Source organism: Lathyrus oleraceus, chromosome 7, assembly GCF_024323335.1.
Source record: "Lathyrus oleraceus cultivar Zhongwan6 chromosome 7, CAAS_Psat_ZW6_1.0, whole genome shotgun sequence".
In the NCBI taxonomy this organism is placed as follows: domain Eukaryota; kingdom Viridiplantae; phylum Streptophyta; class Magnoliopsida; order Fabales; family Fabaceae; genus Lathyrus; species Lathyrus oleraceus.
Window position 1 is genome coordinate 120204876 of NC_066585.1, and position 26849 is coordinate 120231724.

The window sequence follows — 26849 nt, forward strand, 5'->3', positions numbered from 1 at the left end:
CCAATATTACTATTTTTGGCCAAGTTTGAAAAGGGTGCAAAACTGAAATCCATAGCCTATATATACCATTGCGTTGACTCAAGATCAGTACACACACATTGCCCAAGCCTTGCCGGATCATTTTCTGAACCCTACTCCATAGAATACCTTAAGGATTTCTTTGAAATCGAGTTTGAATTTCACCTTATGTTTTGAGATTCAAACTCCAAGGATTCGTTGCCCTTTTCATCTCAATTGGTCACTACAAGCAAGAGGAGGAAGAACCAAGTGAATTCAGATCAAGATCAAGCCAAATTGGAGCTACCCGAAGGTGAATTTTCTCAAATTTCTCTTCTTCGATTATCCCTCATTTCTAAACTATTTTGATTGATTATTGGTTGTCTGAAGTCCTACCAATGTAGGCAACAAGATTATGTTGCTTTGAGGCCAAATCGAAGCAACTCAAATCATGCTCCTCAAATTTCAAATCTATGAATCTTTCAATATACTTGGAATTGGAAGAAATTGAGGCTAAATTCGAGCTCCTGAGCATTTTTCCTTTAAAATGATATCCTTACTTTTCATTTTGGTGGTGGTTGATGATGGACCAATCCGGTGAGATCCACTGGAGAAGATGACCGGAGCTAGGGCTCTGGTGATGCACTGGAACATCCCAGACCATCTGAATCTCATATCTACATTTTAATCGTGGCCCTCCTTTTTGATTACCACGAGTGTACACGCGTTGACTGTGACATTTGGTGGAAGCGCGCGCTTGGCCATCAGATCTTCCACCTCAATTAATGAGGGAGATCTGATGGCCCTTGTTTTTTTGAATTTTATTTTAATTTCTGAATTTTCATTTAATCCCTTTATATTGTTTAATTTGTAATAATTTCATTTTTAATCCAAAAAATATGAGACTTTCACGAAAAATCTTTAAATATTTTTCTCTTCCAAATTTTGAATGAAAATTAGTTTTTGGATTAATTTTGTTATTTTTCATGAGTTAAATGTTTTTATGCATATTTTTAATTGTTTTAAAATACTTATGACTTTTGAAAAATCATGAAATTTTTTGACTAAGGTCCTTTGACCTTGTTTGACCTAAGATAAATCCCTTGGCCATTTATTTGGTGTTTTGAAGGGATTTGAGGCTTTTACAAAATTATAATGCATTTTAATTCATTTTTTAAATTGATTTGTAATTGAATAATTGCTTGAAAATTATGTTGAGACATTTTTATGCTCTTGCCATGTTTGGCTTTCTGTTTGGGCCTTTGTCATGGTTGATTTGACTTTTGTTTGATCAAAACCATTAGATTTAGGGGATTGATGAAATGTACATTTCATCTCCCAAAATGAATGGATGGTATTGATCAGATGAAATTCCTCTCATGATCAATTTGTGTTTCTACTTCCCCTTCCCTCTTCATCTTCATCCATATTCTTTCCCAATCCTTCATTTAATCAATGATTTCTCTAAAGTCTAAATGCTAGTTGGTTCATCAATGACCTTGTGTAAGATGAATCAACATAAGTCTGACTGAGATAGGTATTTCCCATTTTTCTTTTAGTTTATGGTACTTTTTAGGAGTTTAGTTATTTGTACCAAGTCTCTAACATGCATTAACACCTATATTTTTATTGCCCGACCTTAGGTAGTTGTGACTTCTACATAAGTCCAATTACGATTGCTTAACATAAAACTAAATTTGATCAATAAAGCATATCATTCTAGTAAGTGAGATTGTAAGTATCCCATTCTTCATGGCATTGTGTGAAGACTTGACCTTTTTTCCTTTCATGAGAGCTAGTGGCATACTTGTTGAATTATCCAAGTTGGAGCCCTTCTCATGGAAGATGTTTTGGTTTAAGGATTCATACTTGTGAATGAATGGTTGAGTGTTCTCCAAAGAATGACTTAATCACTTAAAAATCATCACTAACATTTGACTAACCATTGAATAACTTCTTAATTAAAATTGCTTTAGTTTTAAGTCATTTACTTTATGCAATTTAAATTTCAGTACATTTATCATAAATTGCCATTTACATTTCATGCAACTTGTTTATGTTTCAGTCCTTTTTTCATTTGGTCACTTGAGCCATATCTTGTGGTTGTATATATTATTTGTTTGTCTTTGTTTTTGCTTGTGGTCTTAGGACTTTAAAACACCTAATAACAACAAAAACCCTAAAAAAACATCTTGGTGGACTGTTGGACTTGATCTGAGCTTTTGGACTTAGAATTAGGCAACTTTCCCTGTGCTAAAGGACTTGGCCAATGCCAACATTTGAGACTGAGATATCCTTTCCTATAGCTTTCATCTGATACAAGAGACCTTGAGTGAACTTTGACTCATTTTCCACTATGACTTGGTGCTTACTTGTTATACTGTTGTTATTATTGATGTCTGATGATTGTTCTGAGGTTGATCAAGGAATATTTCATCTGATGCATTGGAAGAAGTTGAAGACTGCTAGCTATTGGGATTGCTTACTTGGATATTCTGGCTATCTTTATTTGATGCCATGACCTTCATAATTTCTTGTATATTTCTTATGCTTGTTGTCTGCTAAAGTCCAAAGGAAAATGAGTTTCTATATGACATTCTTGTCTGTTGGATTGCATCCCATTTGTCAGATCTTTTCAACCCTTAACTAATAATTTTTGTCTAGGATGGTCCCTTCATCTCCTCCCACTTCTTAAATTTAAAAATCTCTCCCTCTTTTTAAAAACCTTATTTGCTTGTGATTTCAAACTCAGACATGTTTTAATGATTAGAAACTTTGGCCTTATGCCAATGAATTTTAAAGAACTTTTTCTTTATCAAATTTGTAAATGAACTTAACCATATTGACTTCAATTTCAAAAAAGACAAAAAGAACTAACAACCCTATTCAAAGTTTTGGCCTTTTGTTCCTTCTTATTAATTTTTTATTAAAATTAATTCACCGATTTCTTTGAAATTTTTACCACGAACTACGAGGTTTTGATCACTCATTTTTATGTTGGTACGTAGGCAGAAGAACGAAGGTCTTGTCAAACACAAAATATAATCAATGAATTCTTTTCTCATCCCCCCACTATATATTTTATCAAACATCATTTAGACCAAATCACTTGCACAGAAAAAAGGGCTCCCAAGGAGTATCTAGGACACTTTGGGTGCTAACACCTTCCCTCTGTGTAACCAACCCCCTTACCTGTAATCTCTGATATTTTATTAGTTTTTATTTGAAAACTTCTTATCTTTGGGTTTTGTTCGTACTTTTGCGCTTTTCCTTTGGAAATAATAAAAGCGCGGCGGCGACTCTGGTTTTATTGACGTCAAGTTTATCCATAACTTGACGGTCATGAATTTACCGCTATAGAAATTAAGTTGCGAATCTGCTGGGGAGTAGTCCTAAATGGGTTTAGCCTACTTTTTTGTGTGTATATTGTAAGAACAAAAATAGTTCTACAATAGATTCCAGGATTTTGATGATAACAAAGGATGAAACCAAAATTGGCACTCTAACAAAAAGTTTCTAAGTGTGCAGGACTCTGAACAAGAACAAAGGAATCTGATCGCTTTATCAGATACAGAATAAAATCAGATACAAAGTACCAGAAGATCAGAAGCATCTGAAGTGGAAACGCTCCCTAGAAGCTCTGACTCTGAGTAAAACAACATATCAAAATATCAGAAGCATCTGAAGAAGAAGCGCGCTCTAGAAGTTCTGACTCTGAGCAACAGCATATCAGAATACCAGAAGCTCTCAACTTCCTCTGAAGTCAACACTGATGATCTAAAAGACCAGGACTATCAGAAGCTCTAATGTCATTTCTTAGATCTCAGATTAATAGAGTAATTCAGACTCTGACGAAGAATTTCCTTATCCAGAAAGAGTAACGGCAACTACAACTTCAAATAGAAAGAAATTATATATGGAAAGAAGTTATTCAGGGAGACAAACTTGTTTTGGCAAGAAACAACAGAAGTTATGGCATTAAACTCTCATCAAGACAAAATATTTGCCATCACTACAACGGTCCTTTCACCTCTATATAAAGGACGACAAACCTCATTGAGAGATATACCTGAACGCACAGAAATACTCTACTCTCTCTCTCTTAATCTTTCACGAGCTTTTGCTCATAACGTGAAACTTCTTACTTGCTCAAATTTCTGTAATATTTGCTTTATCCTAGAAGCACTCTAGATTACAAATTCTGTTTTTACCTAAATTGATTTTTATTCCTCAAGTGACTCTGCGTAGTCTGTATACTTGGGAGGACTAAGAGATCTTTCTCTTAGACGTTGGTTGTAATAATCTTTCAAGATTAGTGGATTAAGTCCTTTTTAAAGGCGAAATCACCTTGGCCGGGTGGACTGGAGTAGCTTTGTGTTATAAGCGAACCAGTATAAAATCCTGTGTGTTCTGATTCTGAAAAAGCGCTTATTTTCCAAAACAATTCAAACTCCCCTTTCTTGTTTTTCTCACCTTCAATCTGTATCTGAGATTCGGCTCTGTTATTGATTTTCTAATCAAACACTTAACAATGTAGAGAGATCCAGAACGAGAAAAACTATGGCCCACACAAATGAGAGAGACAGTTACAATGTTAAGCCTTCTGTCTTTGATGGAGAGAAATTCGACTACTGGAAAGATAGAATTGAAAGTTTCTTTCTAGGCTATGACGCTGGTCTCTGGGACATTGTCACAGATGGATACAAACCTCCTGTAACAGATGCTGGAGTTGAAGTTCCCAGAAGTAAGATGTCAGACGATCAGAAGCGAGAATTCAAGAATCATCACAAAGCCAGAACGATACTTCTCAATGTCATATCATACAACGAGTATGAAAAAATTACCAACAGAGAAACAGCTAAAGACATACTCGACTCTCTGAGTATGACTCATGAAGGAAACTCTCAGGTCAAAGAAACAAAGGCTCTGGCTCTAATCCAGAAATATGAAGCCTTCAAAATGGAGGATGACGAAGCCATAGAGGTAATGTTCTCTAGATTCCAAACTCTTATTGCAGGTCTCAAAGTTCTAGACAAAGGATACACAACTGCAGACCATGTCAAAAAGATAGTCAGAAGCTTGCCAAAGAAGTGGAGACCCATGGTCACTGCCTTAAAGATTTCAAAGGATCTGAACAGCATCAGTCTTGAAGAGCTTGTCAGTTCACTCAGAAGTCATGAGATAGAACTAGAGGAAGATGAGCCTCAGAAGAAGAACAAGTTTGTAGCATTAAAGTCCAGATCTGAAAGACGCAAATCTGATAGAAACAAAGCATTCCAGGCCGAAACAGAAGATGCTGATGACTCTGAACAGGAAGATTCTGATGATGAAGAAGAATTGTCCCTCCTAACTAGAAGAGTTAAACAACTCTGGAAAAAGAGGAACAATAACTTCAGGAGACCAAGACCCAGAGGGGATCGATCAGAATCAACCTCAAAAGGTAAAACTAACAAAGATGTTATTTGTTATGAATGTAAAGAAACAGGTCACTACAGGAACGAATGCCCAAAGTTAAAGAAAGACAGCTCCAGAAAAGAGAGCTTCAAGAAAAACTCCCTCAGAACCAAGAAGGGATTAATGGCCACCTCGGATGATAGCGAATCTGACTCATCAGAATCTGACTCTGATGAACAGGCCAATATGGCATTCATGGCTACCACACCCAGGAACACTTCAGATGAAGAATCTGAATCAGAAGAGGTATTTTCTGAACTCTCTCGATCTGACCTAGAATCATGCTTGTCTGAAACTCTTAGCTCATATCAGAAACTAAAACAAAAATTTAAAGTAATAAAAGGCTGTCTTAAAGAAAAATTTGAAGAATGTGGCAAACTTGAGATGACAATTCTAGAACTAAAAGATGAAAACAAAGTTTTAACATCACTAAGAGATGCAGAAAAGAAAAATTGTTTAAAACTAGAAGAAGCGTTATCTCAAGCTCCACAAACTTCAAACACGATAATTTATAAATACGAAAAAGCCTTTCAAAAGTTTCTGAAAAATGGGATAGGAAGGAGTGCAATGGCATCCATGATTTATGGAGTCAGTCAGAACAATAGAAGAGGAATTGGGTATGATCCTAAGGAAGATAAAACTTCTACTAGTGACCAACCTAAATCCCCATTTTCATATCACTATACACACACACAAGAACAAAAGTTTGATAATGCTAGAAAACCCAAGGTAATCAGAAACTCTGGGAAAACTAATCATAAAGGACCCAAGAGACTCTGGGTACCAAAAGATAAGATTGTTTATGTTGCAGATATCTTATGCAGCAAAGTTCAAACACCAGTCATGGTACCTGGACTCTGGATGCTCGCGACACATGACGGGAAGAAAGTCTATGTTCTAAAGCCTGGAACTTAAAGACGCTGGATTCGTAGGTTTCGGAGGAGATCAGAAAGGAAGGATCAGAGGCTCCGGAACTATTGGTAATGATACTCTTCCCTCTATATCTGATGTTCTTTACGTAGAAGGATTAATGCATAACCTGTTATCCATAAGTCAATTAAGTGATAACGGTTATGATGTAATCTTTAATCAAAAAACATGTAAATCCATAAATCAAAACAATGGTTTTGTCCTATTCACAGGCAAGAGGAAAAACAATATTTATAAAATTAATCTGTCGGATTTAAAAGAACAAAATGTGAAGTGTCTGATGTCCGTTCACGAAGAGCAATGGGTATGGCATAGACGCTTGGGCCATATTAGCATGAGGAAATTATCTCAGCTAAATAAACTCGAGTTAGTCAGAGGCCTGCCTAAACTGAAGTTCTCTTCAGATGCTCTGTGTGAAGCATGTCAGAAGGGAAAATTTTCAAAAAGATCTTTCAAAAAGAAAACTATTGTTACTACCTCTAAGCCTCTGGAACTTCTCCACATTGACTTATTTGGTCCTGTGAAAACAGCATCAGTCAATGGAAAGAAATATGGACTAGTCATTGTTGATGATTTCAGTCGCTGGACATGGGTAAAATTCCTAAAGCACAAGAGCGAGTCTCACTCTGTATTCACTAGCTTCTGTTCCAAAGTGCAAAAAGAATTTGACTCTAAAATTGTAAGAGTCAGAAGTGATCATGGTGGGGAATTTGAAAACAAATTTTTTGAGGAATTATTTGACTCTAATGGAATATCCCATGATTTCTCCTGCCCTAGAACTCCACAACAAAATGGAGTTGTATAGAGGAAGAATAGGACACTCCAAGAGATGGCAAGAACTATGATCAATGAAACAAATGTGGCTAAGCACTTTTGGGCCGAAGCTATAAATACAGCGTGTTATATTCATAATAGAATCTCCATAAGACCTATTCTAGAAAAGACTCCCTATGAACTGTGTAAAGGAAGAAAACCAAACATTTCATATTTTCATCCTTTTGGATGCTCCTGTTTTATTTTAAACACTAAAGAACATCTGAACAAGTTTGATTCCAAAGCACAGAAAAGTATTATGTTAGAATACTCAGAACGCTCTAAAGGCTACAGAGTATACAATACAGAAACCAAAACCGTGGAAGAATCAATTCATGTCAGATTTGACGATAAGCTTGACCCTGAAAAGTCAAAGCGAGTTGAGAATTTTGCAGATTTGGAAATCACTCTTGCAGGATCTGACAAAACTCCAGAAGCACCTACCTTTCAAAATCCTGAGGAAATTAATCTTCCATTAATCCCAAAGAAAGCTAAAAGTCGCCTCAACATATATGAAGAATTGATTCTAGGTAATAAGGACGAACCTGTCAGAACCAGATCTACCTTCAAGACCTCTGAAGAGACTCCTCTAGGACTAGTGTCTCTAATTGAGCCTACGTCCTGTGATGAGGCACTTCAAGATAACGACTGGGTTCTAGCCATGCAAGAAGAGCTAGATCAATTCACAAAGAACGATGTCTGGGATCTTGTTCCTAAGCCCAGAGGCACTCACGTTATCGGAACCAGATGGGTATTCAGAAACAAGCTGAATGAGAAAGGAGAAGTCGTCAGAAACAAAGCTCGACTGGTAGCTCAAGGTTACAATCAACAAGAAGGTATTGACTACAATGAAACCTTTGCTCCAGTCGCCAGGTTAGAATCTATTCGTCTTCTTGTATCCTTCGCTATAAATCATTCTATCAAACTGTATCAAATTGATGTCAAGAGCGCATTCCTTAATGGTTATATATCAGAAGAAGTGTATGTCAACCAACCTCCAGGTTTTGAAAATCCAAATTATCCAGAACATGTTTTTAAACTTAAAAAATCTTTATATGGACTTAAACAAGCTCCTAGAGCTTGGTATGAACGATTAAGTAACTTTCTTCTGGAACATAATTTCATCAGAGGAAAAGTTGACTCCACACTCTTCTGTAAAAACCTTAACAATGATCTCATGATATGCCAGATATACGTTGATGATATTATTTTTGGTTCAGCTAACGCCTCTGTTTGTCAAGAATTCTCTGAGTTAATGCATGCAGAATTTGAAATGAGCTTAATGCAAGAACTAAAGTTCTTTCTGGGAATTCAAATTAACCAAACTTCAGAAGTCACGTACGTTCATCAAAGCAAATACATAAAAGATGTTCTGAAGAAATTTGACATGGCTCAATGCAACTCTGCAAAGACTCCCATGCATCCAACATGCATTCTTGAAAAGGAAGAAGTCAGTAAAAAGGTTTGTCAGAAGCTCTATCGTGGTATGATAGGCTCCCTTCTCTATCTGACTGCTACTCGACCTGATATTCTTTTTAGTGTCTGTCTCTGTGCCAGATTCCAATTAGATCCTAGAGAAACTCACTTAACTGCAGTTAAGAGAATTCTCAAATATCTGAAAGGAACTCCTAACCTGGGCCTGATGTATGAGAAAACATCAGAGTATAGACTTTCTGGTTACTGTGATGCAGATTACGCAGGAGATAGATTGGAACGAAAAAGCATATCTGGAAATTGTCAGCTTCTGGGAAACAATCTGATATCCTGGGCAAGCAAAAGGCAATCAACTATCGCTCTGTCCACTGCAGAAGCAAAATACATCTCAGCATCACTGTGCACGACTCAGATGCTCTGGATGAAGAATCAGTTAGAAGATCTGCAAATCTTCGAGAGTAACATTCCTATCTTTTGTGATAATACTACTGCCATTTGTTTAAGTAAGAATCCCATTTTGCACTCCAGAGCTAAGCACATTGAAATAAAACATCATTTTATCAGAGACTATGTTCAGAAAGGGATAGTCACATTGAAGTTCATTGATACAGATCATCAATGGGCAGATATCTTCACTAAACCCTTAGCTGAAGATAGATTCCTCTTTATCTTAGAAAATCTGAACATTCAAAACTGCCCTGAATAAAATGTGCCTCTGAAGTGGTTAAATGAGACTCTGACATAAACAAATGGATTCTGCCTCTGACTCTGATACTTCTACCTAGTTAGAAGTTATCTGAGTTGGAAATCTCTAGGAACCAATCGTTTGGTATTCCTGAAGATCAGATAAATCAAAACACGTGGAGTGACTTGCGTCTAACTTTGGAACTTCTAGACAGCTGTCCAGCAGTAATCAAAGAACAGACTCTTGAGATCTCCTCGAGCAGTGTGCAAACTGTTGGGATTAGACATCATTTATGAGCCATAATCATTTCTCCCTCTAAACGTGCTAACTTGGTTTGTGTGCTAAAACTCTGATTTCTGTGTCGTTTTGCATGCGTTTTTTTGGGTATTTAAACACTCTTTTCACACTTTGCACACACTTCACTCTCACTCACTCGTTTAACCCCAGTTCTCTCAGGCATTTCTGCAAACAGTTCATCTTCATCTCAGTTCTTCATCAACTCCATGGATACTCAACAACAATTTGTGTTCAACTACTCTTAGCAAATGGATTCCAGCAACCCAGCTCAAAGCACCAGCAACCCTACTCCAACGGTTACAGGCGTAGTTACAACACCAGTTTACAAGGAGCCTCACATTCTTGACCGTGAACCCCATATTAACCTTGCAACACCTTTTGAAAAACTGGACGTGCTGTGTGAATCCCTGGTGGATTTTGATAACATGAGAAGAAATGGCGTAGACCTCACTGAAGAACTCCATCAACAAGGTTGGGGAAACTACTTTCAACGCCTCTACGGTCCAGTTTACCCTAATCTCATTAAGGAATTCTGGAGATTTGCTGATGTTGACGATCATTTCATCGTCTCATACGTTATGGGAGTAAAGATTGTGATAACTGAAAAGTCCATCGCTGCTTTGCTGAACATGCAGAAAGATGGAGGAAGAAGGATTTACAACATCAATCCCAGGGCAAAATACATAGCTCAAGAAATCAACCCAAAAATCTTCAAACTAAACGCAGAAGGCAACCCCTCAAAGAACAAGGAACTGCATCAGAACCTCCGGGTCTGGCTCAAAATCATTCTGGGAATAATCCATCATCGCCCAACGTTGAATTCATCAGATTACATCAATACAGATCAGAAATGTATTATGTACTGCATTCATAAAGGTCTGAAGCTTTGCCTCCTTGCACTTCTTTTCAAATACCTCAGAGACTCTGTACGAGAAACCAGAAATCACATGAAGCCCAGAACTTACATTCCCTTGGGAAGACTCCTCTTAGATGTATTGATAGAGAATGGTCTCGTGGACCATCTGGTAAAGCTCAGGCTTATGGAAGACTAGGCAATCGACACTGGAAGGCCTCTGAACTCCAGGAATCTGAAGAGCATGGGAATTCTGGAGAAGGTCAACGTCAGACCCACTCTGGACACCTCTTGGGAAGCCTTAAAAGATCAGAGGAAAAATCCCCATGGTCTATATCTGTTATCCAAGGAAGAACCCAAAGAGGCAATTCTCCACTATCTCCAACGTCTGAAGGATGAAGGCGTGGATATCTCAGAATTCAGGTTGAGCAAACTGCCAGATAAAGCTCCCAACTTCGTGAGGCATAAAAGAGGTCCCTCTGAGAAGACATCACAGGCGAAGAAAGCGAAGCTAGGAGAATCCTCTGAAACAAGACCTCCAGCACCTCTGCATGAGTCTTCTGGTAAGTCTGCCTCTCCTGCTCCTTCTGTACAACAACTTGCCTCTTATATTCCTCCACCAACCCCTCTATACACCCCATATGAAACCCCTCCTTCAACGACTAGAACATCTCAACCACTCCCAAAATTCAATCTCACCACTACCTCATTACCCATATCTGAAGCTGAACAAATGAATGAAACCACCTCCTCATCCTCAGCCCCAGAATCACCCCCTTACTGTATCATCTCATCTGACACAGAATTCTCTGACCCCGCTTCTCCCACTCTAGCCCAACTTCAGACACAAAACCTTGCCTCCCAACAACCACAGCCACCTCCACCTGAACCTGAAGTAACCTCACCACCCACAGAACAACCAACCGTCACTCCATCTGACGTTCAACCCTCTGACCCCAACGCCTCTGAACTTACCCCTCCAAAAACTTCCGTTGAACCTCAAACTCTCAACCTAAGCCCTCCCACTTCCTCACCTCTACCATCTGAACCTGACCACTCCCTGCCAACCCTAGAAGAGGCAATTATGTTGTTCGCAGAAGCATTAGTGGAAAAGGTTAAGTCCCTGTCCACAAACTCTGGCATCAGTGATGATCTTTCCTCTGTTAGGACACACTGGAACAGAGTCATTGGCTGGATGACCTCTGAGGCCTTTAAGCTGAAGAATCTCTCTGAGCAAGTCAGAAACGACTTTATCAGAGACGCTGAGGCAAGACTACAGGAGCGCTTAGCCAGAGAAGCTGAGGAAGAAGCCAAAAGGGAAGCAGAAGAAAGAGCAAGACAAGAAGAACTTCAAAGGGTAAGGGAAGCTGAAGCCAAAGCTCTAGCTGATGCTGCTGCTGCTGAAGCAAAAGCTGCTGCTGAAGCTGATGCTAAAGCCGCTGAAGAACAGAATGCTCTGACTCAAGGGGAGTCCTCTACATTTGCCCATTTGGTTCTCAAAACCCTTGAGGAGCTTCAGAAAGAGCAGAAGGAAGTCCGAGCCAGATTGGATCAACAGGACACAGTCAACGCCAACATCCAGAATCTGCTGACTCAACTGCTTCAGAGAATGCCTCCTCCTCCCAACCCTTAGGCACTTAGGATGTTTTTCTTGCTTGTTGCTTTGCTTCTTTTGTCTCTGATGTTTTTGCTCTTATCTGGATATATATATATATATATATATATATATATATATATATATATATATATATATATATATTTTCTTCCTGCTTATTACCTTTTTAATTCTTTTTTATTTTGACAAAAAGGGGGAGAAATCAAACAGCTCTGATGAAAAATTGTCTAATTCCTCAAGCACTCTGGAAACATACTATTCAATTAAAATCCATCTAACACCCTTTGACTTAGAAAGATGCAGAAAGGTATCTAGAAAACTTCATTGCTTGGAAGCTCTGGTAAGAACTTCTGAACTCCCTAGCTTATCTCAGGGTGAGCTCACTTCTATCTGATCTGATAAACTCTTATATCTGAATGTTTCATCTGTCATTTAAGTTTGTTTTATCATCATCAAAAAGGGGGAGATTGTAAGAACAAAAATAGTTCTACAACAGATTCCAGGATTTTGATGATAACAAAGGATGAAACCAAAATTGGCACTCTAACGAAAAGTTTCTAAGTGTGCAGGACTCTGAATAAGAACAAAGGAATCTGATCGCTTTATCAGATACAGAATAAAATCAGATACAAAGTACCAGAAGATCAGAAGCATCTAAAGTGGAAACGCTCCCTAGAAGCTATGACTCTGAGTAAAACAACATATCAGAATATCAGAAGCATCTGAAGAAGAAGCGCGCTCCAGAAGTTCTGACTCTGAGCAACAGCATATCAGATAACCAGAAGCTCTCAACTTCATCTGAAGTCAACACTGATGATCTAAAAGACCAGGACTATCAGAAGCTCTAATGTCATTTCTCAGATCTCAGATTAATAGAGTAATTCAGACTCTGACGATGAATTTCCTTATCCAGAAAGAGTAACGGCAACTACAACTTCAAATAGAAAGAAATTATATTTGGAAAGAAGTTATTCAGGGAGACAAACTTGTTTTGGCAAGAAACAACAGAAGTTATGGCATTAAACTCTCATCAAAACAAAATATCTGCCATCACTACAACGGTCCTTTCACCTCTATATAAAGGACGGCAAACCTCATTGAGAGATACACCTGAACACACAGAAATACTCTACTCTCTCTCTTAATCTTTCACGAGCTTTTGCTCATAACGTGAAACTTCTTACTTGCTCAAATTTCTGTAATATTTGCTTTATCCTAGAAGCACTCTAGATTACAAATTTTGTTTTTACCTAAATTGATTTTTATTCCTCAAGTGACTCTGCGCAGTCTGTATACTTGGGAGGACTAAGAGATCTTTCTCTTAGACGTTGGTTGTAATAATCTTTCAAGATTAGTGGATTAAGTCGTTTTTAAAGGCGAAATCACCTTGGCCGGGTGGACTAGAGTAGCTTTGTGTTATAAGCGAACCAGTATAAAATCCTGTGTGTTCTGATTCTGAAAAAGCGCTTATTTTCCAAAACAATTCAAACCCCCCTTTCTTGTTTTTCTCACCTTCATAAATATTTGTATATGTGATGTTGTTTATATATATTATTGTGTGATATTCTGTCTGTTGTGCTTGGTGATCTCTGTGTGGTGAGATAAGTTCTAACCCGAACTTGAGTGCAATCTAAGATAGGAGGGTGGTATAGTCATATTGACTTTGAAGGAGTAGTCCTAAAAGAGTTGACATGAGACCCCTCACTCAGTGGAGACCTCTTTGGAGTTACTGATGTCACACGAGTAAGTCGTGGATAGACATTACTTTCTCCAAATCTGGGGTCTGAGAAGCTGAGGACTGTAGAAAATATAACCCAACTTGGCCTATTTAGGACATAGTTCAGAGACTATTCAAGTGTAGACTTGATAACAATTGTTACACGATACTAAACTCAGACGAGTTTCTCTTGAGAATACTATGGGTTGATGAGTCAGTCATCCTAACCTATAGTATCCGATGGATGGGATTAAGACTCTGGGAACTTTTTAGAACAGGATCTACATGTTTTTACCCTTACTACACTCCTTTAGGATGGTTCTTAACCAGACTTCATGCTCGTGACTCACAACAAACCCTTTTATTCTTGGTTGATCTGATCAAGTCTTGTCAATATCAATGGAACTTGGGTGTTGATAAGGTGAAAACCATAATCCACCAAAATGGATGATTGATCTTGATGATGACTCAATCCATCCCTTGACCTTTGTTTGTGTTTGCCTTATGTGTGATCCCTTGTGTGTGATTTTTGCATTCATGCATACATGAACATCATGACATTCATCACAAAGAAAATAAATTTCAAGGAACTAAGGTCTTGTTTGCAAATATTTTCAGACCAGGGATTGTGGACAAAGGAATACTAAGAAGTACAATTTCAGGTGCCCTTATTTGAAGGAGCTAAGGAAGTTATCATCCTTTGTATTAGATCCCTTGGACTTAGAGCAACATCATGGGAAGCTCTTGTCTGTGTTATCTACTGATGTGGTTGAAGTACTTCTGAGTGTTTTAGTTCAGTTCTATGACCCTCTTTATTGGTGCTTCACTTTTCCAGAGTATCACCTTATGCCCATGTTGGAGGAGTATTCCCATCTCTTGGGTATACCCGTATCTGACAAGGTTCCTTTCAATGGATTGGAGGAGATCCCGAGATCTCATGTCATAGCCGAAGCTCTTCATCTGAGGAAATCTAAGATTGATGCTCATTTGGTGAAGAAAGGAGGGATTATTGGGTTGACTTTTGAGTTTCTCATTGGTAGGTATATTATTTTTGCTCAAGCCAGTAGCATGGATGATTTTGAAGCTATCTTGATATATCTCATTTATGGCTTGGTTTTGTTCCCTAATATTGAAATTTTTGTTAATCTTAACGCCATTAGAATTTTCTTGATTGGGAATCTTGTTCTGACTATATTAGGTGACATGTATTTTTCCTGGCATTTGAGGAATTCTAAAGGTGGTGGGACTATTGCGTGTTGTGTTCCTCTTATGTATAAATGGTTTATTTCTCACTTGCCTTAGACGCTTGCTTTCGTGGAGAACCGATAATGTCTACAGTGGTCCCAAAGACTTATGTCTCTCACTAATGATGATATTATTTGGTAAGATTCTGAATTGGGTAGTTTGGATATTATTGACATTTGTGGTGAGTTCTCTTACGTGCCTCTCGTTGGTACGCAAGAAGGAATAAACTACAACCCAACATTGGCCCGTAGTCAACTTGGGTTCCCCTTGAGAGATAAACCTAATAACACTCAGTTAGAAGGTTTATTCTATCAAGAGGGTAAAGATCCCCAACTTTTGAAGAGTAGGATGGTGCGTGCTTGGCACAATGTGCATAGGAAAGGAAGATTCGAGCTTGGTCCATGCAACTGTGTAGCTTTGGAAGTTTACACTATTTAGGTGAAGAAGAGAGATTTGGAGCTCAAGATGTCGTATGCTTCTGAGAGACCTATGTTTGTGGTTGTGGCTGAGTCGTCAACTCTCCCTAAACAAGATATAGAGGAGTTGGAAGATACACTTGCGAAGATGAAGCGAGAGAGAGAGAGAGAGAGAGAGAGAGATTTATGGGAAGAACGATTCCATGCTTTGAACCGAAAGGATGAGGAGTTGCAGCTTGAGTCGAAAGACAAGGATGCACTTATTAAGATCCTTGAAAACTGTGCACTGAAGAGACAGAGAGAACCAAAGGGTTTAGTTGCCTATAGTATACCTCAGCCTTCCGGTGCTTGGAAGAAGATTGTTGACCACCTTGTCCTCGAGAAGGCTCAGATGAAGACATCATTTGAGTCTGAGATTCGACGCATCCGAAGGAAGTATGCTCCCATAGCCAGATCATATGATGCAGTTGCTAGGGATCCTTAGGACGATAGTTTCCTTTTCTCTTATATTTGTACTTTGGTTTCTTAAATTGTACTCAGTGTAATCCTTCCAAATTTTATGAATAAAAAGAGATTTTATGGTCAATTGAATTGTTATTACTAATTGAAAATATTTGCAAATGAGACTTTATATGTTCCTTGAAATTAAAAACAATAAAAAACATTGCATTTCATGCATCATTTTATTAACAAGGTTCTTTTACCAGGTGTCTTATCAGTTCTTCTTCTGTATATCAGCCAAGTTGACTCACCACTATAACACTCGAGCTAATCGTTTAAGAAGAATGGAGCATCTAGCACAAGAGAATAGAGAGCTGAAGGATGAGATCGCCAGACTTACGGTGCTGATATAATATGTGATAGCTGCTTAGAACCAGCCGCCTCCGCCTCCTGTAACTTCTTCTCCTTATAGGATTGTCATTTCAGAGATTGCTTCTCCATCTGTAATTGTTGCTCCTGCCGGCCAGTCCGTTCCTGTTATGCCAGCTGGGTTCCCTTGGGGAATTCCACCAAATTTTGTGCCTGAAGGGCATGTGCCCACTTTTGCTTCTCTGTCGGCATCTAGCTCGATCATGTCAGTGCCTTCTCCTATTGTTCATACTCTTCTTCGTGTTGAGGAAACTATCTACCACTCTGAGTCGTCTGAAGGTCCAGATGTATATGAGAAGATGGATGAAATGAAGGATCAGTTTCTATAATTACGCAAGGAATTGAATACTCTGAGAGGAAAAGATTTGTTTGGAAAGAGCACTAATGAACTCTGTTTGGTTCCCAACGTCAAGATTCTAGTGAAGTTCAAGGTCCCCGACTTTGAAAATACAAAGGGAATACCTGTTCGCCGATCCATCTTGTTATGTATGCCGTGAAGATGTCTACTAAAACCAATAACGATCAGCTGCTTATTCACTACTTCCAAGACAGTCTGAATGAAGTTGCCCTTAGATGGTATATGGGCCTAGACAGTGCTAGCATCCGTACTTTCAACGACTTGGGCGAGGCCTTTGTCAAACAGTACAAGTATAACATAGATATAGCATCGGATAGAGATCAATTGAGGTTAATGTCTCAGAAGGATAAAGAGATATTCAAAGAATATGCTCAAAGATCAAGGGAGTTAGCTGCTCAGATCAATCCACCTTTGGAAGAAAAAGAGATGACCAAGATTTTCCTGAAAACAATGAGTTGGTTTTACTATGAACACATGATTGCAAGTGCCCCCAATGATTTTATTGAGATGGTAAACATGGGGATGATATTAGAGGAAGGAGTTCGTGAGGGACGTTTATCCAGAGACGAAGCAACAACTAGCAAGAAGTATGGTGGGAGTTTCTCAAAAAAGAAAGAAGGAGAACTAATGCAGTATCAGCAGGGAGGCAGAGGAGGCCTCATGTGAGGAAGAATTCCCAATCCCGTCAGCATCAATATCAAGTATCACCAGTGAGTCCAGTTTTCACCAATAATTCAACCAATCAATCAATTCCAATTCAACAACAACATCAACAACAACCGTAACAACGAACCAACTACAACAACAATAATCATCAGCAAAATTTTAAGAGTAAAAAGGTCTCTTTTGAACCTATACCTATGACCTACACAGAATTGTATCCGTCCTTGGTACTCAAGAATCATATCCAGCCAAGGAATCCTCCGCAAATTCCTGAGCCACTACCTTGGTGGTTCAAGCCTGACCTTCATTGTGCTTTTCACCAGGGAGCCCCTGGTCATGATATAGAGAATTGTTATCCACTGAAGTATGAAGTTCAAAAGCTTATGAAGAGTGGTATGGTGTCCTTTGAGGACAGAGTGCCAAATGTGAAAGCCAACTTGTTTCCTACTCATGGTAACGCTTTTGTCAACATGGTGGACGGCTATCCAGGAAATTTTAGAGTTTTTGATGTACGTCGTATCTGTAGGTCTTTGGTGGAGATGCATAAAACTTTGTGTCTGATTAGTGATTGTGAACATGACCATGATGGTTGTGTCATTTGCAGTATGAACCTCCGTGGATGTGTAATTATTAAAAGGGATATTCAAAAGTTGATGGATGAAGGTGTTATTCAACTTCAACAGTCAAGAGATATGGGAGATGATGTGAACATCATTTATACCAGTGTTCAAGACCCTTGAGCGGGTAGACATTCAGTTTGATAGTAGCAACATCAGTAATGTCAACAGATCGGTATCACCGTAGGTAATATGGTTAGCGGGCTCTGTCCCATACTCATCCGATAAAGTTTTGCCATACCAGTATAATGCCACCATGATCGAAAAGGGTCAAGAGGTTCCTCTCCCAGTACCAGATTCAGTAGTGAACATTGCGGATGTAGTAGAGGTGACCCGTAGTGGTCGTGTGTTCATTCCGGGTTTTCCTAAAATTGTGAAAGACGTGTCAGTGGGTAAGAAGGCGAAGATTCCTGCAGTTAATCCGATTAGTACTCTGACATGTCAGTCTGGTGAATCTAGCAAGTTGAAGACTAATGATGATGATGAGGTGTTACGACTAATAAAAACAAGTGAATTTAACGTTGTAGAGAAGCTGCTCTAAACACCGTCAAAGATTTTTGTGTTGTCTTTATTAATGAATTCTGAGGCACATAGAGAAGCATTGCAGAAAGTGTTGGAACAAGCTTATGTGGAACATGATGTAACTGTTGACCAATTTAACCATATTTTTTCCAACATCACTTATTGTAACAATCAGAGCTTTTGTGATGAAGAGCTTCCTGAGGAAGGCAGGAATCACAATTTGGAATTAAACATTTCGATGAATTGCAAGGAGGACGTTATGTCCAATGTTTTGGTTGATACAAGATCATCACTGAATGTGTTTCCAAAGTCAACTCTATCAAGACTCTCATATCAGGGCGCCCCAATGAGGTACAATGGCATGGTGGTTAAAGCGTTTGACGGTTCTCATAAAACTGTCATTGGAAAGTGGACCTGCCGGTTAAGATAGGTACGAGTGATTTCCAAATTACTTTTCAAGTGATGGATATCGACCCAGCCTATAGCTTCTTGTTGGGAAGACCATGGATTCATGAAGCTGGAGATGTGACGTCTACTCTGCACCAAAAGCTGAAATTTGTGAAGAACGGAAAGCTTATCGTTGTTGGTGGGGAGAAGGCTTTGTTGGTGAGCCATTTGTCATCTTTTACTTACGTTGATGCTGAGAAGGAAGTTGGAACGTCGTTCCAAGCTTTATCTATTGCTGATGAATTGAAAAAAACTAGGGCACCCATGTCTTCTTTAAAAGACGCGCAAGAGGCCATTCAGGCTGGCAGTATTAATAAGTGGGGTCGTATTGCGGAAGTCGCCGATAACAAGAATATAGCAGGGCTAGGATTTCAACCAGGTCCGTTCAACGCCAATGTCAAGGTTATGCAACCAATTTTCCACAGTGGAGGGTTCATTCATGGGAATGATCAACACTCAGCTGCCATTATTGAGGATTGTGATGAAGACGAGGCTTGTGACAACTTTGTGACACATGGCCAGACTTGGAACCACTGAGTTGCTTTTGATACTCCTATTGTTATTCACCATTCTAAGTAATTTGTTTTCATTATTTTAAGAAAAATACTTCTCCTATGCCTAAGGGAGAAGTGAACATTGTTAGGCATTTTCTTATTATCATCAATAAAATATAATTTTATTCATCCACATCTATGATGTTTATTTTACTTTTTGCTTTTTCTGAAAATGGAAATCACAAAAAAACATAAATAAATAAATAATGAACTTTCCATCATCATAATATTTTTTTGCACTCCATTTCTCTAAAATCAAAATATAAAACCATTATGCACGTTGGTTCTCAAACACATTAAATATAATGATCTTACTCCCTCTCCAAACTTTGATTTCCATGTGTTTGAAGCTGAGAAAGAGAATGATGATAAAGTAGTATCTGATGAGTTATCCTGTTTGCTTTAGCACGAGGAGAAAGCCATTCAGCCGTTTGAAAAGCAGATTGAACTGGTCAACTTGGGTTTTGATGATGATGTGAAGGAAGTCGAGATTGGGTCTCAATTGTGTCTAGAGGCTAAGAAGGGGTTGGTTGATCTGCTTCGAGAATATTCATATGTGTTTGCTTGGTCCTATCGAGACATGCCTGGTTTAGATTCTAAGGTTGTGGAGCATAGATTTCCTTTGAAGCCAGAATGCCCGCCAGTCAAGTAGAAGATGAGAAGAACTCATCCTAATATGGCAGTAAAGATCAAAGAGGAAGTGCAGAAACAAATTGATGTTGGTTTTCTTGTTACCTCTAAATATCTGAAATAGGTGGCTGTAGCGGGGTATTCGTTACCATTAGAGTATTGACTAAATCTAAGGTAAACCATACAAGTCGAGTCACCACCGCACTTCTATTTATCCAAAGGAATGATTAGAAAGCGAACAAAAACCTAAAAGTTCTATCGAATCAAAAACTAGTAAAAATGTCAGAGATCTGGGTAAGGGGGTTGGTTATGCAATGGGGAGGTTTTAAGCACCCAAAACATCCTAGGTACTCCTAGGGAGCCCTATTTATACTTGTTGTAAGGTTGGTATTTTTTGAAAATTTGTTTGTGCAAACATGATTGAAGAGATGAGAAGAGAATATACACGCTTATTTACATTTTGTGTTTGGATGGATAAACCCATTGCCTACGTACCATCTTAAAAAAAGATTAGGATCAAAACCTCGTAGTTCGGGGTAAAAATCTCAAAATGAGTGGATGGATTGATTGGTCTAAAAGCCTTAAGGTCCTTTGTTATCCAAGGGAGAAAACTCAACCTAAAACCACAAATCCACCATGTGAGGATAGCTTCAACATGCTAGTGAGGGGTTAACCCTATAATAAGCATGGAAGACTCATTGTCCATCACTAAGGATATAGGTGAGTATTACATCTACCTCAAGGATAACTCAAACCTAATAGCTAAAGGTTATGAAAAATTAGATTAAGAAAGTGGACATTGAAACCACAAAAGTATTTGAATGAGTGGTATTTACCAATGAAAAGTATTTACAAAATATGGTCAAAGTTGACTTAAAGATTCAATTCAAAATAAGTGTTATGAAAAGAAAGTTTGAGAATCAAAAGCATAAGGCTTAGGTTTCTAATTGAAAAGAAGTGTTAAATGTTTGCACAAAAAGTTTTGGCTTGGGTTAGAGTGGAGGGAAGAAGAAGAATGGCTAAAGTCCTAATCATACAAGAGATAAGGGATAAGAGAACAAGACCACAAATGGAGTTCCTCTCTTGAGATCATATTGATGATCCAAGTAGCTCCCATCCTTTGGAATATGCAAGCAAAATAATACTAAGCTCAAGCAATCAACAATCAATTTAGCTCTTGGAAAGTTCCTCAATGGCTCTTAGATCTCTCTCTCTTAGAAGCTCATAGCAATGGTTCGTCACTTAGGCTCAATGTTGGAATCCCTAGCACAAGAACACACACATTAAAAAGTTCCATCAAACAATCAAGAATGAACAAGAAGGAGTTTTAGAGATTGGTCCTTTCAAAGTTCTCTTCAACATTTATAGCATTCTAAAGGCCCAATGCCTAGTTGCTCTTTGACTTTTATAGCACTCTAAAGGCCCAATGCCTAGTTGCTCTTTGACTCCAAATTTGCATAGGGAAAGTCCTAGAGTCTAAGTCCATTTGTCCATTTCTTTGCATTTGGTCCACAATAATCAAAACAAAACACAAGCACAATGATATATACACAATTATGTACTCAAGTGAGCAAAAGGCAAATTGCATTAACATAAACATGTGCCCAAATGAGCAAAGGAAAAAGCAAATGAATAATATGTATAAGAATAGTAAATTGCATAAAAGTAAAGAGCAAAAAGTAAATGTTAATTGTTAATGGTTAATGTTAGTAGTTAGGGTGCCATAAGGCAAATTTAGCATTATGTTAAGCAATCGTAATTGGACTTATGTAGAAGTCACAACTATCAGAGGCCGGTCAATAATAATATAGGAAATAACACAAGTTAGAAGTCTTAATTAGTGAACCAAGTTCCAACAACTTGCCATGCCAAAAAAGGAAGAGAAATGATCTTGTATTGGTTTATGTCCTTTGCATGATTTAGAAAGCAACCTATCCTTAATGCAAAGCCATTCACTTGATCATTTGATCAAGATGAATTAGATTTGAATCAAGGAATATTAAACCTCCCTAATCAATGCTAACTTATCAACCTTTAACTCATTGATCAAATAGAAAAGAAGGAGAAGAAGAAGAGGAAAAAAGAAGAAGATGGATAATGGAAAAGAAGAATATAAAATGCATCAAATGATAAGGAATGTACCAATCCATAAATGTTGACCAAAGATAGGGAAGATCAAGGTCAAACCACAAAAATCAGAAATGAGATGAAGATTGGAAGTTAAGAAATAAACAAAATACTTTGGCATTTTTAATATTGGAAAATAAACTTGAATTAAAATATTAAAGAAAGGTCAAACTTCAAATTCACTTCAAATCAACTTTAAAAAGTCCAAGTGAATTATCCCAAGTTCAACAAGGTCAAACAAAGTTTGACAAAAAATTTAAGCATTTTTAAAAGTCAGAAACTATTTTTAATCAATTAAAAATGAATAAAAATAACCTAATTGAACTAAAATCTCAAATAAATCTTAAATCAATTAATAAATTGATGAAACTATTTTTCATAGATCCATCATCATTAAAGAGGTTAGAAAAATATTTTCGTATATTTTGGATATCAAAAACTATTTAAAATGAATTAAAAATAACCAGAAAAGAGAAATTCACAAAAAATATCAAATGATAAAATAAAAAATATTAAAAATCATTTTTCGAAACTAGTATTAAAAAGAGAAATAATGCAATTGGTCCCATATTTTTTGGACCAATAATAAAAGAGATATGAATTTTTGAAATAAAAGGAAATAAAGAAAATAAAAATCAGAAATAAGAAAATAGCAAAAATCAGGAAGCGTTGGATGACTTCATTAATTGACGTGGCAACATCCAATGCATCAGGAGCGCGCGCGTACCATAGTCATTAGTCAAATGAGAAACATATTGAATTAAAAAAAGTCATAACAATGGAGCATGGAGATTAGATCTGGAGATTGAGATCAATGGCTCACAATCAATCTGGCAATGAGACGGTGGCCAGCGCCACCGTCTTCTCCAGTGAGGTCCGGCAAAGGTCAAAAAATGCAGAGATTCAAATGCTCACTAAAATGGACGATCCAGGCACCATTCGAAAGGTGAAGTGATGTACATCACTCCTATATCACTCACTTCCACTCTAGATTCCTATTAAGAGAGAAATCAGAGATGGAAGTTTGGTGATGTTCAACTGAACTTGCTCGATTTCAACAATTAAACACTCAATAATGATGCCTCTATAGAGAGGACTTCAGACAACACAATATCAAGGCCAATGGATCAAAGAATAAGGAGATTCGAAGCAAAAACCAGTTGATCCAAACCTTTGGATTATGAAGATTTGAGTCCCTTTCCTTGGTTCCTTTGGCAGAACAGAACTTCAATAGATCAAATGATGAAGGTCTAGGAACTTTAGATCTGAAAATTCAACCAAATGCAATTGAATTTCAGATCTGAATTTTTGAAGAAAGATGAACTTGTTCCTTTAGGTATGGCTAGGGATTCAATCTTGCAGCATTTCAGGTACCTTCAGGTTGGAGAATTATGAAGCATAGCACATGTATTTATAGTTGGAAATGGCTGAGTGCATGAGTTAGCTCGTGTGCATGGCAAATGGATTTTTCATTGCATGGGCTTGTGTGATCATGTGGAAGGCCCAATGAAGACTGAAATGACCTGCTGAGTCCATGTCAATTGCAAATGGACGTGTACATTAAGTATAAACAACTCATGCATGGCAATTTGAATTGAATTTCACAAAATGCACTTAATCTTCATGCCTTCGAAAATGGTGCTTCCAAACTCCAAATGCTACCTCATGAGTAATGGTTAGAAAGCTTGTTGCATAAGGAAAAAATGAAATGTTGATCAAAATTTCAATTGGGCCTTGGAAATTAGTGAATTTTGAGTTTAAAGTGTAGGGTGCAAAACATGCATGAGTGAAGTTTCCAAATTTGGCCAATGTTCAAGCCCTTCTGTCTCAATGATTCAAACTTCAAATGGAAAAACCTTCAACATGAAAGTTGTAGATATTTTCAAAACAATCAATTTGGACTTACATTCTACATCATTTGGATTTTTAATGAAGAAGTTATGGGCACTTGAAGTTGGACTTTTTTCCATTTCAATGCATTTGGCCCAAAGTGACCTATAATGTTTTGCATTGTCACATGTATTTATGTTGCGATTTTGAAAATTTTCTCAACATAACATTTTAAGTATACACAATAATATTTCCAATTCATTTGGTCCCACCTCAAAATCATAAAAATTGAATGAGTTATGTTCTTGGGAAGTTGACCCAAAATTAGGGTTTCAGTCAAAATGACCTATAATGTCTTGGAATGGAAGTTGACCTTCCAAGCTTCAAATCAAGTTTTGATGAACATGAAAGTTGTTCATATTGTTCGTAAGAACATTTTTTCTCTTGGGATCATCTCCATTTGACTAACACATAAAACGTTAGGTCTCAGTGCATTTCAAAATAATCAGATGAATTGATTGACCAACTTCTCAAGTCCATGCCTCAAATCTTGATGAATTGATGATTGAGGGCACTCAAATAAGTTCATATATGCATGTAATAGTGGATTAAAGAACTTCCCTTGATTGTATTTGACCATGGGCTGAGGTTGCTTCATAAGCAAGGCATTATTGATGATCAGATGAACTAGGGTTTCCTTGGGAAACAAACCTCAAACCCCTTGACTTGTTTCGATCAAAATGATGAATTGAGATACTAGGTAGGCATATTTGATGGATGAGAGCTTTGGTAGCCATTTCGATGCTTGCTTTCATCTTCTCTTGGCCTTATCATTGCACATAAGATCTCCTAGAAGCTTTTGACCTTGTGACTGCTCAAGCTACAAACAAAAGATGTTAGTGACATATTTTTGTGCTTTTAGTTAGTAAATAAAATGAGAAAAACAATGATATACAATTCAAGCATGCTTGGTGATCTCAAACCACTCACAAGAGGTCCCACCCAAAGGCAAAGGGAACCCAGATGCTCATGATCCTTGAGGCTTTGCAAATGCAATGTTATGATTCCATGAGGGATCTTAGGGCCAAAATTGGGGTCTTACAGATGCCCCTATTTAAGGTCATTCTAGCCGGAGATATAAAGGTTAAAATCTTCGTCTCGACGAGGTATAATGGGCTTAAATAATAACCAAGAGACGAATTTTGGTCCCTACGAGACCTCATGATGCAGATGTATGTATGCAAAAGGGTAATACTTCGTGGGGGGAATATGTGTCCACAAAGAGAAAAGAAGTCAGGAGAAACTGTCAATCCATATGAGTAACACACTCAATGGGACAGAGACTCTAGGATTCTTATGGGGATAGAAAAAAAAGTAAATTGCGTGAGCAGGGCACGACTCAAAACTTGGGGAGCAGAATTCCAAAAGAATAAATCAATGGAAAGACCCGAGCTGACTCAAAGGCGCATGTATTGGGGAATATGCCAATACAGCGGAATTATCCACAAAGGATACTTCTGATGAAAATCCGGGCTCAGATGAGGGAAATCCACTAAAGGACCTCGCTGGGGAACATCCAAACAGGACTCCTCTGAGGAAATACCAGGGTGAGGTATTACCGGTTACTGGGTAATAAGCTCAAAGAGACATGTGACATATTATCTATTACCGTCAGAACGTAGATAACATATTCGCATGGAGGATTATCCACAACCGGGTACTGGGTTAAAAAAGGATAAATCGACCGAAAAGAAAGGGCATCGGGAATACCAAAAACGGGGTATAAAATGATGACCAATCAAGGGGAGAAACGATCATTACCGATAAACGGCCAATGAAAGATGACTCGCCGGGGATACATTGACAAAGGCAATGATCCGAGAGACATACCCGAAAAGGGTGAAGGACTATCAATATCGAATATCGGATAATGATAACCATCAAGGAGGGGATTACATCTACCAAATACTGGGTAGAAAACCACGGAAAAGTAACCGTCATCGGTTAGGATGAATAAAAGGCTAACTCTGCCAAGGGGATAAAAATAGGGTTTACAACTACCGGTATGAGGGTAGAAAACCAAAGAAATGGGACTTATAACTACCGGTGTGAGGGTAGAAGGCCACAGACTCCGCTGGGGAAAAGATGGATAATTACTGGTTAATGAGCAACTATTCATCTAAACTACAGGGAAGCGCGGGAAGCAGACACAACAAGCCAATCTGGGATCAAACCAGAGAGGCATGATGAAACAAGACTTGTCCCCATGAGGATATAACTCAATGGGGAATTCCATCCCAATATATGTGTTGGGAGGAAACAGAAACAACCATCACCCACGAGGACATAACTCAGTGGGGAATATGGAAGAAAGGATAAACATTTTCTGCTTATGGGGCTGACTCTACATGGAGAGATCAGATACAAACAAAATGCTTGGTGGAATATATTATCAGCTAGCAGGGGATAACAAACAAAGATATATGGCAAAGGATGCAACATGAATATCTGAATGTTAAAAAAAAGAATATGCATATATGCGTGGTTTATGTATGATGAATGCTGACAGAACAGACATATCTAACACAAACAAGTCCACTGATTGATTGAACAAACATCCGGTACTACATCTCAAGAGAGAAAGCCAGGCTCAGTGGAGAACATCCCATCTATTGAGGATCAGGGGTACACAGACCTCTGCAGGGGAATGATCAACAACCAGTTCAACTGGGAACAGGATCAACACAGATAAGTTCCACTGGAGAAACCGCTCCA